General features: G+C 47.2%; 1 protein-coding gene across 5 annotated transcripts in view; it reads left to right on the top strand.

The window, feature by feature from the left end:
- The first annotated feature begins 5,737 nt into the window (after positions 1–5,737).
- sipa1l3 (signal-induced proliferation-associated 1 like 3) overlaps positions 5,738–19,426 on the top strand; it is a 230,675-nt gene continuing 216,986 nt past the window's right edge. For 4 of the 5 annotated variants that reach the window (XM_070867703.1, XM_070867706.1, XM_070867707.1 and 1 more), the window contains exon 1: positions 6,271–6,357. The gene's annotated coding sequence lies outside the window, so the exon portion shown is untranslated. Of the gene's footprint in view, positions 5,842–6,270; positions 6,358–19,426 lie in introns of those variants that run through there. The other variant, XM_070867704.1, reaches the window with a different exon arrangement.

The following is a 19,426-nucleotide window of genomic DNA, read 5'->3' on the forward strand; positions in this document are numbered from 1 at the left end:
TGGAAACATCTTCTCTGTGTCCACCGCATCGCAAGCTTTCATGGCTGTGTTGAATGATGAGAGGGAAAACTCCCCGGTGCTCAATGGCAGCAGTGGGGCAGCATTCTCCACAAGCCTGGCCTCGATGGCAGCGTGGCTGGAAACGTTGCTGTAACACGGCCGGGCGGATTCTTGCATTTGACAAGGTGCCACATAAAAGGTTACTGCACAAGATAAAAGTTCACGGGGTTGGGGGTAATATATTAGCATGGATAGAGGATTGGCTAACGAACAGAGAACAGAGAGTCGGGATAAATGGTTCATTCTCTGGTTGGAAATGAATGGGGTGCCGCAGGGATCAGTGCTGGGACCCCATCTATTTACAATCTATATTAACAACTTGGAAGAAGGGACTGAGTGTAACGTAGCCAAGTTTGCTGATGATACAAAGATGGGAGGAAAAGCAATGTGTGAGGAGAACACACAAAATCTGCAAAAGGACAGAGACAGGCTAAGTAAGTGAGCAAAAATTTGGCAGATGGAGTACAATGTTGGAAAGTGTGAGGTCATGCACTTTGGCAGAAAAAAATCAAAGAGCAAGTTGTTATTTAAATGGAGAAAGATTGCAAAGTGCCGCAGTACAGCGGGACCTGGGGATACTTGTGCATGAAACACAAAAGGATAGTATGCAGGTACAGCAAGTGATCAGAAAGGCCAATGGTATCTTGACCTTTATTGCAAAGGGGATGGAGTATAAAAGCAGGGAAGTCTTGCTACAGCTATGCAGGGTATTGATGAGGCCACACCTGTAATACTGCGTGCAGTTTTGGTTTCCATATTTACGAAAGGATATACTTGCTTTGGAGGCAGTTCAGTGAAGGTTCACCAGGTTGATTCCGGGGATGAGGGGATTGACTTATGAGGAAAGGTTGAATAGGTTGGGCCTCTACTCATTGGAATTCAGAAGAATGAGAGGTGATCTTATTGAAACGTATAAGATTATGAGGGGGCTTGACAAGGTGGATGCAGAGAGGATGTTTCCACTGATGGGGGAGACTAGAACTAGAGGGCACGATCTTAGAATAAGGGGCCACCCATTTAAAACTGAGATGAGGAGAAATTTCTTCTCTCAGAGGATTGCGATTCTGTGGAATTCTCTGCCTCAGAGAGCTGTGGAAGCCGGGACATTGAATAAATTTAAGACAGAAATAGACAGTTTCTTAAACGATAAGGGAATAAGGGGTTATGGGGGGCAGGCAGGGAAGTGGAGCTGAGCCCCTGATCGGATCAGCCATGATCTTATTGAATGGTGGAGCAGGCTCGAGGGGCCGAATGGCCTACTCCTGCTCCTATTTCTTATGTAACAGCCTCTGCTTTCTCTATTATTTAACAACCGGGAGCCAGTGGTGTCACCTGACCCCTGGGCCTGGGATTCGCTGCTAGGGGCCCAAGCTGTGCCTTCGTGTTGCCCGGGTCAGTGCTAGGGGCTGCTGCATGTAAAGGATGGTGTGGGGCGGGGCCAAGCCTGGCCTTGATGGCAGCACGGCTGGAAACTTTGCTGTAACACAGCCGGGCGGATTCTTGCAATTTGTCGTCTTCCCCCTTAGTGGCAGTAACAGAGCCTCCCGACATCACAACCCTGGTGTCATTATGTGTGTAATACTTTTATCAACAAGAGCAGACATTGACGACGAGGTCCAACACCACCTCCAGTGCGCCACTGCGGCCTTCGGCTGCCTGAGGAAAAGAGTGTTCGAGGATCAGGCCCTCAAATCTGCCAACAAGCTCATGGTCTACAGGGCTGTAGTAATACCCGCCCTCCTGTATGGCTCAGAGACATGGACCATGTACAATAGACACCTCAAGTCACTGGAGAAATGCCACCAATGATGTCTCCGCAAGATCCTGCAAATCCCCTGGGAGGACAGACGCACCAACGTTAGCGTCCTCGACCAGGCCCAACATCCCCAGCATCGAAGCACTGACCACACTTGATCAGCTCCGCTGGGCATGCCAGACACGAGACTCCCAAAGCAAGCGCTCTACTCGGAACTCCTTCACGGCAAACGAGCCAAAGGTGGGCAGAGGAAACATTACAGGGACACCCTCAAAGCCTCCCTGATAAAGTGCAACATCCCCACTGATACCTGGGAGTCCCTGGCCAAAGACTGCCCTAAGTGGAGGAAGTGCATCCGGGAGGGCGCTGAGCACCTCGAGTCTCATTGCCGAGAGCATGCAGAAACCAAGCGCAGGCAGCGGAAGGAGCGTGCGGCAAACCTGTCCCACCTGTGACAGAGACTGTGGTTCTCGTATTGGACTGTTCAGCCACCTAAGGACTCATTTTCTCATTTTTCGAGTGGAAGCAAGTCTTCCTCGATTTCAAGGGACAGCCTATGATGATGATGAATGTGTGCTCCTGTGAGCACGCCCACAGGTTCATGGAGCCATTGTCTATTCCTGGGCCTGGCCAAGGTGGCCATTAATCGGTCCAGGCAGCGGGCGGTCGAGGGACTTGTTAAGCCCGACTGCCTGCCTCCCCTCCGCGACTACTTTCGCGCCTGGAGATGGAGCACGCTGTGTCCACCGGTACGCTCACGGCCTTCCGCGAGAGGTGGGCGCCTGACAGACTCGAGTGTATCATCACCCCCGGCAACCACATTTTTATTTGATCGTTTAAGGTTTACTTAAAAGTTTTATTGTTAATTTGTGGGTTCTAGTTTCCCTTTAATTAAGGGAGCACTCGGCTTTATCTGTTTACCCAAAACAGTTGTGGAGCTGTTGCATTGTGAGTGGCTTAGCCAGTCACGTGATGTTCACAAGACTCAATAAAACCCCAGCCAGTTGGGTCTTGGTCATCCACGATGAGGTATGCAGTTGTGAGCCAAGTGGATGAACTGGTAATGTGTAGTGTGATTGTTAAAACTTTGTTAATAAACCAACTAGTTCTTAATAGCAATGTGTTGCCATGAATTCTTAAATAAAGAACCCTTGAAGCATTTACATTGCAATATGCAATGTTGCTGTTAAGCTGCACGGGGGTCTTGAGGTCCCATGCACGCTGTTCAGTGAACTTTGCGTGGGATAAATCGCGCCTCCGTGGAGGTTTAAATGGGCTGCACAGCCAGTTAAAGGGCCCGTGCACCGAAAAAAATCAAGAGGGCACATTGGTTATGTGTGGCGTCTTCCTTAATTTTCATCCTTATTTTCAAATCTCTCCATGGCCTCGTCCCTCCCTATCTCTGTAATCTCCTCCAGCCCCACAACCCCCCTCTAATTCTGCTCTCCTGACCATCCCTGATTATAATTGCTCCACCACGGGTGGCCGTGCCTTCAGCTGCCTGGGCCCCAAGCTCTGGAACTCCCTCCCTAAACCTCTCCGCCTCTCTCTCCTCCTTCAAGACGCTCCTTAAAACCTACCTCTTTGACCAAGCTTTTGGTCACCTGCCCTAATTTTTCCTTATGCAGCTCGGTGTCTGTTATATATGCAGACTATAGATATACTCTCTGTGTAGTCACTGCATAGTTGCATAAAATGGAGACTTGTTACCTGATGTATTATCAATAAGGTTTACACTGTGTATATACTATGCTGGCACCACTAGAGGGCGCAACTGGTGGAGACTGGGGTTTCCTGCCCCTGTGGCAAAGGCTGTCCACCAGAGGGCACTGCGGTGGGAGACCTGAGGGTCACCTGCATAGGTGTGCAGGGCCCAGTATAAAAGGCTGCCCGCCATGCTTGTGCCTCACTTTGGAGTTATGAATAAAGGACCAAGGTCACTACAGTTTGAGTACAACACATTGCCTCGTGGAGTCATTCATAAGTACATTACAGGCATAATAGTGTTGATTAAAAAAAAATCTCCTAATACTCCTGTGAGGGGCCTTGGGACGTTGCATTACATTAAAGGTGCTATATAAATACAAGTTGTTGTTGTTGTTGTTAATGCAGCATCTCAAAACTACAGCCATGGTAGAGTTCATGCATGACTTACACATATCTCAGAGGGGTTGGTGGGGGCTCAATTATTTCTGGCACTGAAATGTGTCTTATGCTGATTTCCTGTCTGTCCTACGAACGCCTGCGGAGAGTTATATATGTGGACTTGTATTTACTCTGTATAGCCAGCAGAGGACTCATCCCCTGGAGTCCCAAGGGATCCCATAATCCCTTGGGAGCACAGGTATTTAAGGAGGCTTCACAGGTTGGAGAGACACTCTGGAGACCTGCAATAAAAGACTAAGGTCACACTTTCCTTTGAGCTCAGTGTTCAGCCTGACTCTTTCTCCATGCACAACAGGGGGCAGGGGCATCCCGCTGCTGAATGGGTACGTGACACGCCCGCAAAGCGGAGGCAACTTACACCCGCTTTCTGCCTCCGTGTCTGGGAGCCCGGCAGCACGATGTCTGGGGGGTGGGCCCAATCAATTCTAATTGACACAATTGCTGCATCTGGGTCGCATGCTCAGACCTGCCCCGTCTCACTCTTTGCCTGCTCACCTCCCTCATTTCCATCTGAGAATATGCAGCTTCTTGCTCTGCGTCTCGCTCTTTGGAAACCTCTCCAAGTTTAAATACTTGAGAGAATTTTGAAATCTCTTGCACGTGTGCTCAAACAAACCTGCTTTCCTCGTACCGCATGGGCACTGCCAACTAAGTTGTGTTTAGCAATGGGAAAGCACTTTGATTCACTGTGGGAACTTAATAGCCGAGAAGCAACACTTCATGCTGAATTTCCTCAGCAAGATGTGAAGGTATAGAGCGAACACGCTGTACCCCACTTTCCAGTTTGCTCAGTGATTCAGTGCCATTAACGTAAGAGTTAAATAATGTGTCAGGCGTGGCTCAGTGGGTAGCTATCTCGCCTCTGAGTCGGAAGGTTGTGGGTTCAAGTCCCACTCCAGACTTAAGCACATAAATCTAGGCTGACATTCCCAGGGCAGTACTGAGGGTGAGGGAGTGCTGCACTGTCGGAGGGGCAGTGCTGAGGGAGTGCCGCACTGTCGGAGGGGCAGTGCTGAGGGAGCGCCGCACTGTCGGAGGGGTAGTGCTGAGGGAGCGCCGCACTGTCGGAGGGGCAGTACTGAGGGAGTGCTGCACTGTCGGAGGGGCAGTACTGAGGGAGCGCCGCACTGTCGGAGGGGTAGTGCTGAGGGAGCGCCGCACTGTCGGAGGGGCAGTGCTGAGGGAGTGCCGCACTGTCGGAGGCGCAGTACTGAGGGAGCGCCGCACTGTCGGAGGCGCAGTACTGAGGGAGCGCCGCACTGTCGGAGGGGCAGTGCTGAGGGAGCGCCGCACTGTCGGAGGCGCAGTACTGAGGGAGCGCCGCACTGTCGGAGGCGCAGTACTGAGGGAGCGCCGCACTGTCGGAGGCGCAGTACTGAGGGAGCGCCGCACTGTCGGAGGGGCAGTGCTGCGCTCGAGTGGTTTGCAAACTTCTCTTATTGTGGCAGTCACTGCAAATACTAACACTCTCCCAGGGACCCCCTGCAAATACTGACACACTTACCCCCAGGGGATTCCCTACAAACACTGACACCCTTCTCCCGGGGGATTCCCTGCACACACTCCCAGAAGCATTGGATGCAGTGGCTGCGCGCCGCCTGCGGTTGCCGGGGTAACCGGTCGCTTGCTGGCAACCGGGTGGGCGGAGCCGAGGGAGGCGGGTGTGATGACGTCACAGCGCCAGCCTGGCGAGGACAAAAGGGGGGGGAACGCTGCGCGCGCACCTGGGCCTTCTCTTGTCAGATCAAATTGGGAATCTACCTGGAATCTTCTGAGAGCAGCGGGTAGCGCCGGGCGGAACTCCGCATTCATATTATTTGTTTTTCCCCTTGAGGAGCGAGGTTATAAGAATAAAAAAGGTACGGATGTCTCCTTGTCGACGGCCGTGACATTCGGAGAGGTAGCTCGAAGAGTTTTCACCTCAGATTAAAGCGGGGAAATTTTTAAAGGGCTCGCTGTCTCTTCTTCAACCCGTCGAAGAGCCGGTGCGCATGCGCGGCGTGCTACCGGCTGGGAGTTGTAGTCTCCTGCCGGCGGCTCCGGCCGCGCCTGCCCAGTCCGGGGCACTACAACTCCCGGCATGCTGTGGCGTGGGGCGAGCGAGCAAAAGAGGGAAAGAGGCGCCATTTTGCAGGCGTTTGCCTCTCTCCTCCTCCACCTCGCGCGACGCCTGTCGGGAGTTGTAGTTTTTAACGCGTCGCCGCGCCCAGGTATTTGGATGGAGAGGCGGGGCGACGCGGGACTACAAGTCCCAGCGTGCCTCAGGCGGGGGTGGAGCTTGGAGAAAAGGCTGTGAACAACAGCGCTCATCATGGCTCGTCCGGGGAAAGACAGTCGGGGAGGAAAGGAGTGACATTGCGAGGAGGCGGTCTGAGGTAAGGCACACACACAGAGAGAGAGAGAATGAGGAGTGGAAGAAAAGCAAAACTTCTCTGGGGTTAACTTGAGTCAGTTTGGCGGCGCGGTGGAGGAGCCCTGGGCCCTGGGGCCTGAGTTGCTGCGAGCCGGCCCTGGGCCCCGGAGCTTGTGCCGATTGTCGGCTCGGGTGACAGGGCAGAAGGCAAACCTTCGCCCCGGACTAGGGATTGAGAGCCGGGAGCTCCCCGCAAACGCTCCTTAATCTTGCCAGGACACGGTGGAAAAATGACTGACCGCCCGCCCCCATCAGTTTGCCAATCTACCTTTCCAATCAAACTTTTATTCGTAATAATGCCACTTCATTTCAGCCTCAGTCATTGCTGCATGTATACATTTCGTTGCATGTGCCTCTTATTTCTTTTTGTTGCGCGCAGATATTGATTATTTTTGATGCACACAAGTTTTAATTTTGCTGGAAAGACAACTTTTCATAGTCTTAATATGGTATTTTTCCAGAAATTGTCATTTTAGATGCTATCCTTTTTGCTGCAGTTGGACAAATCCCAAAAGATATGAGCAGTGATGTTAGAAAAAAGGATGTAGAGGCACTGAGGGTGTGCAGAGAAGGTTTACAAAGATGATCCCAGAAATGCGAGGGTATACCTTTCAGGGAAGGATGAACAAGCTGGGCCGATTTACTCTTGAAAAGAGAAGGCTGAGGGGTGATCTAATAGAGGTCTTTAAAATTATGAAAGCATTTGATAGAGTAGATACAGAGACTGTGGGGAACAGCAAAACAAGAGGCCATTAATATAAGATAGTCACCAAGAAATCCAATAGGGAATTCAGAAAAACGTCTTTACACAGATTGGTGAGAATGTGGAACTAGCTGCCACAGGGAGTGGTTGAGGCGAATAGTATCAATGCATTTAAAGGGAGGCTAGATAAGCATATGAGGGAGAAGGGCATAGAGGGTTACGTGGCTAGATGAGGAAAGACGGGAGGAAGCTTGAGTGGAGCATGGGCTGAATGGCCTGTTTCTGTACTGTAAATCCTATGTAAAATGACTGGAATGGGACCTATATCAAACAGCAACTCATTAAATAGTGTGGGGGAAGTAAATAAGCTATTTCTTGAGTTTTATGTTTTATTTTACCTGGGAAGTGAAATGGCAAGTTAACAAGGTGTCAATTATAGTTCGTGTTTGTGTGGAATGGTAACATTTGAAGAGGACAGATTGCTGTTATAATGAACAAATTAACCTTTCCTTTAACCACGAACCATTGAACTCATTGTCTGGATGTTAACATTCTTATAGAACTTCAAAGGGGAAATGGGGCACATTGGAAGCTAGCAATATATTCTCTCTTAGTTCGCCTAGTTCTTTAAAAAGCACTGCAGTGCATAATTCATTCGGAAGCTAAAACATTTTTGTTAGAAGAAAATAGCTTTAACTGCACTGAGGAGTTTTTTAATAGATACATTGAGATTAATTTTAGGGTAAAACTGATGGCTGACTAGATGGCTTTAAATCCCACTTCTAGTTGGTCTAGACCTGAGAGAATGTTCTTATTTGCTTTCAAAGTAGTGGTGTTCCTTATCTATATAATGCTCTGTGTTGTATTTAATAAACACTGTTCTCCTTTTAATACTCTGCTGAGGTAAGCAGTGGCTTTACCTTCTTTTCCACATTTATTATATATATTGCAAACATTTTATTACAGAGGGAATGAGTAAATTAATTTGCTTTTGAAGCCAGTTCAAAAGCCAGCAAAATTCAGTGTGGAATACTCACTGACATAAATAAACAAAGAAGGAATTTGTATTTCTATAGCACTTTTCACCACCTCAGCACGTTCCAAAGTGTTTTACAGCCAATTAAAGTATTTGTGAAGTGTAGTCACTGTTGTAACATAGGAAACAAAGTAAATGTACATGTGCATGCGATCATTAAACACTGGTAGATTTTCTTAAGCTATTTTTCTTACTGTGGTCTAAATGAATCAGTTTGAAATGTTTCACTTTGCTTGTTAGGTTTCAGGTTGCGTGCTCAAGCAACGCTTCTATTGTGTAATCACAATGAAAAGGCCAAGAGCTAAAAAGCTGTGGCCTTATTGTTAAGAGTTGTGTAATCAAGGTGAGGTGTAAGCAAATATTATTAGATTTTATATCTTTTGGTGTAGAGAAAATGAAAATCTTGCCTATATTTAATAAGTACGGGATACAGCATTTCAAAGAATTTGAAGTGTTTGTAAAATTAATGATTGACGTACAAATTTTTTTGACAATGTAATTTTTCAATTTGTGTTGGTGTGTGTATTATGCCACAGTGTGGTAGTGCATGAGTTTGCTTGATCACACATGTGGGTTCCTGTCCTGACCTCATTGGAGTTTAGAAGAATGAGAAGTGATCTTATTGAAACATATATGACACTGAGGGGGCTGGACAGGGTAGATGCAGAGGATGTTTCCCCTCATGGGAGAATCTAGAACTAAGGAGCATAGTTTCAGAATAAGGGGTTGCCCATTTAGAACTGAGTTGTGGAAAAATTTCTTCTCTCAGTGGGTTGTAAATCTGTGGAATTCTCTGCCCCAGAAAGCTGTGGGGGCTGGGTCATTGAATATATTTAAGGTGGAGATGGACAGATTTTTGAATGATACGGGAGTGAAGGGTTATGGGGAGCGGGTGGGGAAGTGGAGCTGAATCCATGATCTGACCAGCCATGATCTTATTAAATGGTGGAGCAGGCTCGAGGGGTCAATGGCCTACTCCTGCTTCTATTTTTTATGTTCTGGACAACTTTAGGGAGAAGCACCAAGCACAAGTGAGGCACTTCCCCCATAAGGGGAGAGGTTAACAGGGCAAGTAAGCTAGGCTTCCCTAAAGCCCCTACAAAGTGACATGAGCAGGGCGTGATATATGCTGCTTAGAGACCTAAAGAGATATCTGATTCAAAACAGTGTGCAAATCTTCCTTTTAAATCATGTCTCCAAAGTGTGTCTCAGCTTTTTGTATAGAATGAATTTCTTTGAAGTTGAGTGTTAATTATAATGTAGGCACAAGCGACAGTCATTCTGTGCACAGCAATATCCCACACACATTAATGAGATGAATGAATCTGTTTTTGTTGGTTTTGGTTGAGAGGGATGTTGACCAGAATACCTGAAACATTCCCTGCTCTTCTTTGAGTTATTAACCTGAGTAAACTGGAATAGGCAGTCACGGATTAACATTTCATCTGAAGGAAGGCACCGAACAATCGTCCACTTTGGTACTGCCCTACGCTGCCAGCTTAGTGTGTGCTCAAGTTCTTCTGGCAAAGGCAAGCATGCTACCAACTGAGCTAAGGTGACATTTGAGGAATGTACCTGTATTATTCCAAATAGTAAGCAGCTGTATCTCCCTGCCGTGCATTGTGCCTGCAACAAAGCAGAAATGGGGTTCGTTAACCAGTTTAGGATGTTGGTGTGATGTATTTGTGCATCAGCTGCATTTCTTTTTCTTCTTCTCCACAATTTTCACCCCCCTTCCTCTCCTGGTGGTGTTACCAAGGCGCATAGTTCCACAGGCTGAACCCATTCCTCATCCACTGTTTGCATTTACAAGTGGAGTCGCTGGATTAAAAGCATTCTAGCTGGAGTTCCCCCTCCCAGCCTCTCGCAATCAAAAGGAGCACCAGCTGAATTCAAGATCCCACGGCACTATTCGAAGAAGAGCAGTGGAGTTCTCTGTTGTCCTGGCCAATATTTATCACCAATTCATAGAAACTTACACAGAAGGAGGCCATTCGGCCCATCGTGCCTGTGCCGGCTCTTTGAAAGAGCTGTCCAATTAGTCTCACCCCCCCCTGCTTTTTGTCCGCTTCCACCACCTTTTCAGGTCGAGCGTTCCAGATCCTGACACCTGAGTGAAAAAGTTTCTCCTCACCCCTCTCGATCCTTTTCCAATGATTTACATTCCAAAAAGTACTTAATTGGCTGTTAAGTGCTTTTGGGACGTCCGGTGGCTGTGAAAGGCTCTATAGAAATGTAAGTCTTTCTTTCACTCGCCAGAGGGAATATTATTTTCCCTATTTACTCTAGCGGAACCTCTCCTAGGTCGCCACTAACCTTCCCAATTCCAAGGAGAGCAGTCCTAACTTTTCCACCCTCTCCTCATCCCTCAACCAAGATTGCTAAAACAGATTATCTGGTCATTAACTGAGTGCTGTTTGTGGGAGCTTGCTGAGTGTAACTTGGCTGCCGTGTTTCCTACATTATGATAGTGCCTATACTTCAAATGTACTTCATTGGCTGAAAAGTGGCTTGGGATGTCTTGAAGCCGTGAAAGGCGCTATAGAAATGCAAGTCTTTTAGAACTGAGGGGGAAACTGAGCACGAGATGTTCTTCATGGTCTGTTTAGTTCAGCTACTCTCTCCAGCTTCACCAACTGGGGGATCCCGCGTACCTCCATTGGAATCTTGTGTCTGGTATGGGTTTCCCCTTATTGGTGGCTTCTTGGCTAGATGGTTAACTGTGGTCTAAATCCCAGAAGAGGATTAGACATTTGTGTTTCCAAAGCAGAGATGTAAAACATTGAGACAAAAATGTAATCCTTAACGGCTATGGAAATGTGTGGACAATAATTTGAATAGCAGTTACTTTTTTTTTTGAAGGGAGGTAAAGGTGATTAGGTCTGATTAGGATTGTTAAATGTTAAAAAGGTTGCATGCTACTTACTACATTCAAATAACTATCATTTGAAGCATTCCATGTTCATGTTACAAAGGAAGTGAGCTTTATGACACATCTGAACAAGAGTGCTCGCAATTGCAAGATCCTATTTCCGGGGTGGGAGGAGTGGTGCTTGAGGTTTAGAAGAACAATCATTCACCCTGTCCCAAAAGCACTTGTATTTTAGAAGCAACATCTTGTGATTTAGACATAACAGGAGCTTTGTAGATCATTTGAAACACTTTCTTAACACTTAGTTTTAAAAATTGGTGGATTATTGAAGGCTGGACTAATCTGGTTTTGGGGGTATTTGGATTCTATCTGAATTATAGGCCATGTGTTGTGCTTCAATTTTCAGTGATTGCTGTACAGTCCTGTGCTGTTCCAGTAAATAATAACGCAAGAGATTCACCTTAAAGTATGAAAACTGAAGCCGCCATTCGTTTCTGTTTTGGGCTGGAGTAAGTGGGACTGTAGCAGAAAAGGGTGCAGATCCGACACATTTCCATTCCTCTCCAGCTCAGTGTCATCCTTATTGCAGCATTTAAGGTCGGGTAGTGGTTCTTAAACTTTTTTTATGTGGGGCTGTGCGACAAGCACTGACACTCCCAGACACCTCCCTTGCGAATATCGAAACAAGGAGGATCTGGAGGAGGATGGGTTTAAGGAGGGAATTCTAGAGCGCAGTGTCCAAATGGCTCAGTGGTGGGGTAAATAGAGCGGGTGAGGGATGCGCAAGAGGTCAGAGGAATAGAGGGTTTCCTATTGCACGTCCCGCCCTATTGCACGTCCCGCCCTATTGCACGTCCCGCCCTGGGTTTCCTATTACACTTCAGGGGTTTGTGATGCTGGAGGAGATTGGGACATGGAGCAGCGAGGTGATGAATGAATTTAACCACGAGGATGAGAATTTAAAATCTGATGTATGGGGTGGGCGGGTTGCTAAGAGCCAATGTAGACGAACGAGGATAGCGGTAATGGGTGAGTGTGACTTGCTGTGGCATGGGATATGGAAGAAGAGTTTTGGATGAGCTGAAGTTTAAGGAGGGTGACCAGGAGACCACTAGAATACACAGAGGTATACGAGAATATGGGCCTTACGCTAAACATCCATAAGACAAAGGTCCTCTACCAACCTGATCGCGCCACACAGCACTGCCCCCCAATTATCAAAATCCATGACAAGGCCTTGGACAACGTGGACCATTTTCCATACCTCGGGCGCCTACTGTCAGCAAGAGCAGACATTGACGACGAGGTCCAGCACTGCCTTCAGTGTGCCTGCACAGCCTTTGGCCGCCTAAGGAAGAGAGTGTTTGAAGACCAGAATCTCATCCCCCCCCCCCCCCCACCAAGCTCATAGTATTCAGGACACATATGCTGCCCCTGGCCCCGAACTCACGCCTCTCCTGGGCCCCGATCACGTCCCTCTAGAGTCTCTCGCTGCTCCTTTGCCCTGATCTCACCGCTCCTGCTGTATCTGCCCACGCTCCAATCACCGACCTGGACCTTGATGACTTCACTCTTCGCTGCCGTAGCCCTCCTGCACCAGCTCGCGTTGCTCCCTGAAGTAGTATGCCTCCATGCTGCTCCCGAGGATTCCACGCTACTCTTTTACGGCCCCGACCTGCCGCTGGTGTTCTCGCGCAGGTCTTGGCTTCCGCGCCGCTCCTTTTATGGCCCCGACCTGCCACTGGTGTTCACTGGTCTTCATCCACAGTCTGCTCCACCTGTGACAGAAACTGTAATTCCCGCATTGGACTCCGAGAACTCACTTTCAGTGGAAGCAAGTCTTCCTTGATTTCGAGGGACTGCTTATGATGAAACAAATAGCCTGCTTGTTCTAGTTTCTTGGCTCGCCTGTGAATGATCATTTGGTCAAGGGACCAGAGCTTCTAAAAGAGGGAAGAAGGTTGGCACAACAAAATCTTTGAGCCCTTGCTCCCCTCCCTATCTCTGTAATCTCCACCAGCCTTACACCCTCGAAGATCTCTGCACTATTCTGGCTTCTTGAGTTTCCCCAATTATTAATCGCTCCACCATTGACGTCCGTACCTTCAGTTGCCTGGGCCCTAAGCTCTGGAATTCCCTCCCTAAACTTCTCCTCCTTTAAGACGCTCCTTAAAACCTACCTCTTTGACTAAGCTTTTGGTCACCTGCCCCTAATATCTCCTTGTGGGGCTCGGTGTCAGATTTTGTTTGATAATGCTCCTGTGAAGCACTTTGGGACACCTTTTACTATGTTAAAGGTGCTATATAAATTCAAGTTGTTGTATCCCTGAAGGCTATGAGCAACGGGCCCTGTTCTGTTGCTGGGTGCTGAAAGTTCTTTCCTATCTGTGGGGCTCCTCGAGATGGTTTCAACTACTGCCAAGGAATAAATTAGGAGGTTTTTGGCAATAACATTAAAAATTCAGAATTTCATTTTGTTTAGCCATGACCATGTCAAGGCTGCTGTGTTCAATGTGCACAGGCTGCGCTGATTTCGAATGCAAGTTCTTGCCCACTTGCAGTTGGGCCCAGTTCCATGGGGAGTCGTTGGTATAGTTGGCTCACTATCTTGTCTCCGGCTCCAGCTGATTTGGAACTCTAGCAGGGAAACTGGTGCTTTAGAGCATCATTGTGAGATAAGCTCTGTAATCACCATTGTGGCTTTTTGTCTATAAACACGAAAACTCTCCAGAATTTGACACATCCTGCATTCGCCCTCCAGAAATGCTGGTGTGGGAAATGGAAATATTTGTGGTACAGTAAGTGGTGTACTTTTGAGGTTGGGGGTTAAGGCTCATTGTAGGGACTGCATTTAACCCGTGCTATGCATAAGCTGGGTGTGCTGACATTAAGTGGCAGTATTTGGTTCAAGCTCTGACGTGCCTCAATTTAGTGAGAGATAATTTATAAAGTGATTCGGTCACATAATTGATTGTTTCCCTGATTATTTGCTCTTCCTCCACTTTGGGCGGACTTTGGCCAGGGACTCCCAGGTGCCGGTGGGGATGTTGTACTTTATCAGGGAGGCTTTGAGGGTGCCATTGAAACGTTTTCTCTGCCCACCGGGGGCTCGCTTGCCGCGTAGGAGCATCCGGGAGGGCACTGAGCACTGCGAGTCTCGTCACCGAGAGCATGCAGAAATCAAGCGCAGACAGCGGAAGGAGTGTGCAGCAAACCAGACTCCCCACCCACCCTTTCCTTCAGCCACTGTCTGTCCCACCTGTTAGAGAGTGTAATTCCCGCATTGGACTGTACAGTCACCTGAGAACTCGCTTTGAGTGGAAGCAAGTCTTTCTTGATTCTGAGGGACTGCCTATGATTTTGTTTGCTCAGAAGGTGCTAAATCGGGATGGAGTGGGAGAGTTCCCTGTCTGCAGTTGTGGGCCACTTGTCCATATCATAGGCAGTCCCTCGGAATCGAGGAAGACTTGCTTCCACTTCAAAAGTGAGTTTTTTAATTGCGGAACAGTCCAATATGAGAGCCACAGACCCTGTTACAGGTGGGACAGACATTCGTCGAGGGAAGGGCTGGGTGGGGCTGGTTTTCCGCACGCTCCTTCCGCTGCCTGCGCTTGACCTCTTGTCTGTATAGAGCAGCACTGGTACTGGTTTGAGAACTGGAGAGCTACTTGTCTCCCTCAATTGGTGAAGTTTGTGGTCTGGTAGGATGCGTGAAAGGGGCAGGGGATGAATTATAAGGAAGAGGATTTTATTTGAAGCAAGTAAACTTGGCACGCTGCATGTGCAGTTCCTACAAGTACAGTACTTCTTAATCTGCAATTACGAGTAGTGATAGATGCTGACTTTTCCAGCATCAGTAGTGCTTTGCCTTTTGCATAGATGGTGACATTTGCCCCCTCAGTCGGGGTGCGCAGCACTGCTGTTCTGTAATTTAAAGAGGATTTGACCCAACTGTTGTACAGACGCTGCATACCAGGAACTTTCACGGCTGCTGTGCAGTGCTTGGTTGGCATCCTTCAAGAGTTTGGATTTGCTCTTTGTTTATCATTTTCCCGTGGTACCTGTAGGGTGATTGACAGGGCTATAATGTTGATAGCATCGAGTTTCTTCTTGTAAAACAAAAATAACAAAACCATACACGTGGCGTTGATTGAAAGGTGGCACGGTAGGGATTTTTAAATGAATAATTATGCGAGCAGCAGTGACTGAAAATGTGTGTGTGCCAATTACTGTAGACTATATAGAATGTAATAAAGTCCTTGAGATCTGCTTTTCTTTCAGCCAAAAAATCACCATTAAAATAAAACATTTTTCCGTGACCCTTCAGAACTGATTGTTTTGACAGCATCTTGTCCATGTTGTTTAAAAAGCAAATTGTGTCCATATAGAGCAGGGAGGTCCCAGCTTTGGAAACTTGTCTTTGCTGAGTTAGTGGATTTGCCAGCTGGGGTGACTGCATGGGCTCGATAGTTGCACTAACATTTGCTTAGGGAATGGCGAATCAACCAAGGTTCATGGTGTTGATCTTTGGAAGTACACCAAGGGATGAGATGATTGTACGGTTTGAGTTTAAAACATCACGGTTGTGTAAAATGCAAGCTGATGTTGTGTATAGCAGTCACACTCCACAAGTCTTAAAAAAAAAATGTTCTTTGGATGTGCTCTTCGGCCGTCCCTCGGAGTCGAGGATGACTTGCTTCCACACTGAGTTCTCAGGTGACTGAGTCCGATGACGGACCTACAATCTCTGTTACAGGTGGGGCAGACGGTGGTTGGAGGGACGGATGGATGAGGTGCTTGGTTTGTCGTGCGCTCCTTCTGCTGTTCGCGCTTGGCTTCTGTGTACTCCCGGCGAAGAGACTCTGTGTTTGCCGCCTTCCCGGATGCTCCTCCACTTTGAGTGGTCTTGGGCCAGGGATTCTCAAGTGTTGATGGGGATGTTGCACTTCAAGGAGGCTTTGAGGGCGTCCTTGAAGTGTTTCCTGTGCACAGTGTTGGCAATGCAGCAGCTTTTGCCTAGCCTTCATTTCCCCGAGATGGTGGTAGTCTTTTTTCTTGAACTGCTGCAGTCATTGTGTTAGTGATGTCTCAGGATTAGGTGGTTATGGTGTGAAAAAGAGATGAAAAATCCAGTGACCTTTCATACTTCCCCCTCCAATTCGGTCTGTTCTCTTTCTCCCCTGAGGATCTTAACTTGGGCTGGGACCAGTTTTATTGACAGCCTTCAGTAACTTCCTCAAGTGGCTGTTCTCCTTGTGTAAAGTAGATGGCTAGTATTCTCGGGTGTTGTGTGGGGACCAGAGACAAGCTTGCTCCTGCCCTACCTGATTGTCCACATTCTCGAACTGGAGTCATAGAATCATAGAAACCTACAGCACATCAGGAGGTCATTTGGCCTGTTGTGCAGCTGTGCTTAGTCCCTCGCTTTCTGTAACCCTGCAAGTTCCTTATTCTCAAGTACTTGTCCAACCCTTTAAAAATTATTTATGGAATTGGCTTCTACTACATCTTCAGGTCGAGCGTTCCAGATCCTGACGACTCTGAGTGAAAACAATTCTCCTCGTCTCCCGTCTAGATCTTTTGCCAATGGTTTTAAATCTATGACCTGTTTATTGACTCACTCGCCAGAGGGAATGGGTTTTCTCTATCTACTGTCAAAACTTCATTGGGTCACAATGAGCAGCCCAGAAGCATTGATGTCAGTTGGAGCATGCATTGCACCATCTTGCACAAACCGAGGGAATTGACCCTAAGATCTTCCTGAATGTGGCTGAGTAAACCCAGCAATCTATTTAAAATGTCTGTTGAGATTTCCTGTAAACGTTCTTGGAGATTCAAAGGGGAAAGTATCAAATAGTTCTGCCCTCAAAAATTGAAGTTCAAGTCTGTGACACATATAGTTGTTTTAACAAAAGACATGCTGATTAGTATCAGCTAACTCTGGAAATTCCTGACATCTGGTGCGCGCACACAACTAGAAAATCCTGAAAATGATGACCGCTTCAAACAAAATCTGTTTTTAGATGTAATGATTGGGCTATGTGATTCATTAAGATTGTCTCATGAGAAACAAGTCGTTTTTTTTTGTTGTTTTAAAAGACTGTCTTAATCGATTAGTGTCCATAACCTCTCAACAGTGCAGCAATTAAAGCATTTTGTAATTGCTGATTAAAACTACTTGAGAATTCCTGATAAACAATGACCATGTGCATTGGGTAACTGGTGACATTAGTTGGGCATGGTATCTCTTTCTCCCTTCCTCCAAAAAGCAATCCATCCAGGACTGCTGACCTTGTTTAGCTGGGAGGCGAGACAGATGTGATGACTACTCCTCCTCCATTCCCAGCTTCGAGCAGATCGTATATTTTGCAGTGAGCAACAAGATGTTTGAAGATGATCCCTTGGGTAGGCTAGCCTGCCCCTGTGATTTTTAACTGACCAAACTAGTAGAATTCTTCACTTCTCTTTTTGTGGGTGGTGGATTTTCAGCTTGCCCTGGCTGGGGCGCTCGAACCCTTGCTCTGTGAAGCAGCTCAAAATTAATTCTTGTAGCGTGAAACAGCAAATTGAGCAGTGGGCCAATGATCGTGGGGATGTAGGGGTGTGACTGATCCAGTGGACCAATGAATGCATCCCATTGCCAATTTGCCAAGCCCCTGGTGTGCTTTAAGTACAGCAAGTACCTTTTTTTATGATGCTTTCCTGTATGGACCAGTGCCAGACACGAGACTCCCAAAGCAAGTGCTCTACTCGGAGCTCCTTCATGGCAAATGAGCCAAAGGTGGGCAGAGGAAACACTACAAGGACACCCTCAAAGCCTCCCTGATAAAGTACAACAACCCCACTGACACCTGGGAGTCCCTGGCCCAAGACCGCCCTAAGTGGAGGCAGTGCATCTGGGAGGGCGCTGAGCACCTCGAGTCTTGACGCCGAGAGCATGCAGAAACCAAGTGCAGGCAGCGGAAGGAGCGTGCGGCAAACCAGACTCCCCACCCTTTCCCTCAACGACTATCTGTCCCACCTGTGACCGTCTGTGGCTCTCATATTGGACTGTTCAGCCACCAAAGAACTCGCTTCAGGAGTGGAAGCAAGTCTTCCTCGATTCCGAGGGACTGCCTATGATGATGATGATGATGATGTAGGGGTGTGACTGATCCAGTGGACCAGTGAATGCATCCCATTGCCAATTTGCCAAGTCCCTAGTCTGCTTTAAGTACAGCAAGTATCTTTTTTTATGCTGCTTTCCTGTATGGACCAGTGACTTGTCAGTGAATGCTCCACCTTGCCTCCGGTTCTATATACTGCAGTGTAAGCAATTTACAGGCTATCTGGGCTAAAATGTTCTCCAAGCATTTTTTTTGAGGGTCAAACTTCGCTATAAATAACACTATGTGCCTTCTTGGAGACGTTTCAGCAGAAATGTGCTTGGCAGAAACTCAACATTGCTTTAGAATTATGGAGATTGCAGTGATGGTTTGAAGGAAGTGCCACTTTGCAAACATAGCAACTTACGAGCTCTCTAACAGTTGATCTGACACCTGAGACTAATTTGATTTTTGGTTTTGGTGTATTGCTTTGACTGTTGCTGCAGCCCCAACTAGTGTCGTTTTGTTGGTTTGCCTTGTAGAGACTGCTTTTGTAACGCCAGTGTATAAGAACATAAATAGAAGTCTGCCATTGGGCCCCTCTCTGATCTTGGCCTCAACTCCACTTCACTGTCTGCTCCCCATAACCTGGACTCCCTTTATCGTTCAAAAATCTGTTTATCTCCACCGTAAATATATTCAATGACCCAGCCTCCATAGCTCTATGAAGGGTAGAGAATTCCTAAGAGTCCAGTCTTGGTGCTCATTGTAGAATGCATCTTGTAAACTGCCATAAAATCCTTTTCATCCTATGCCGAATATTCTACTATCTCAACTGTAACATGCCTCCCAGCAGTGCAGTTTTGTTGCCCTGTAATAAAATAAGGTCCAAGTTCAGTCCTGTCTTTATTGATGCTGCTCAAGGTCGAAGGTCCATTAGTATTACCTGAGTGACTGAATAATGAGGGCACTTTGACCTAGTCTAGGAATGAATGATTGGCCCGTCTATATCTTGATATCTATTGATTGCAGTTTTCAAAATCGCCAAATGAATTTCCTGCTACACAATGGCAGAAGCTGTTTGTGATTAACTTTTGGAAACTTATAAGCAAAGTAATGGTTTACATCCAGCCCTTTGTTTTAAAATCTACCATTTTTTCAGTTGCATAAAAGTTCAGTCTAAAATCTAAAAGTAAAAATTTTTTTTTTTGTACAAAACACATTTGTTGTCCAAGCCGTGTCAGCTGTGGCTCTGGGTAGCGCTCTTGCCTCTGGGTCAGAAGGTCGTGGGTTCAAGTCCCATTCCAGAGACTCGAGCACAAATCTAGGCTGCCA

This window comes from Pristiophorus japonicus, chromosome 26 (assembly GCF_044704955.1).
Source record: "Pristiophorus japonicus isolate sPriJap1 chromosome 26, sPriJap1.hap1, whole genome shotgun sequence".
Lineage (NCBI taxonomy): Eukaryota > Metazoa > Chordata > Chondrichthyes > Pristiophoridae > Pristiophorus > Pristiophorus japonicus.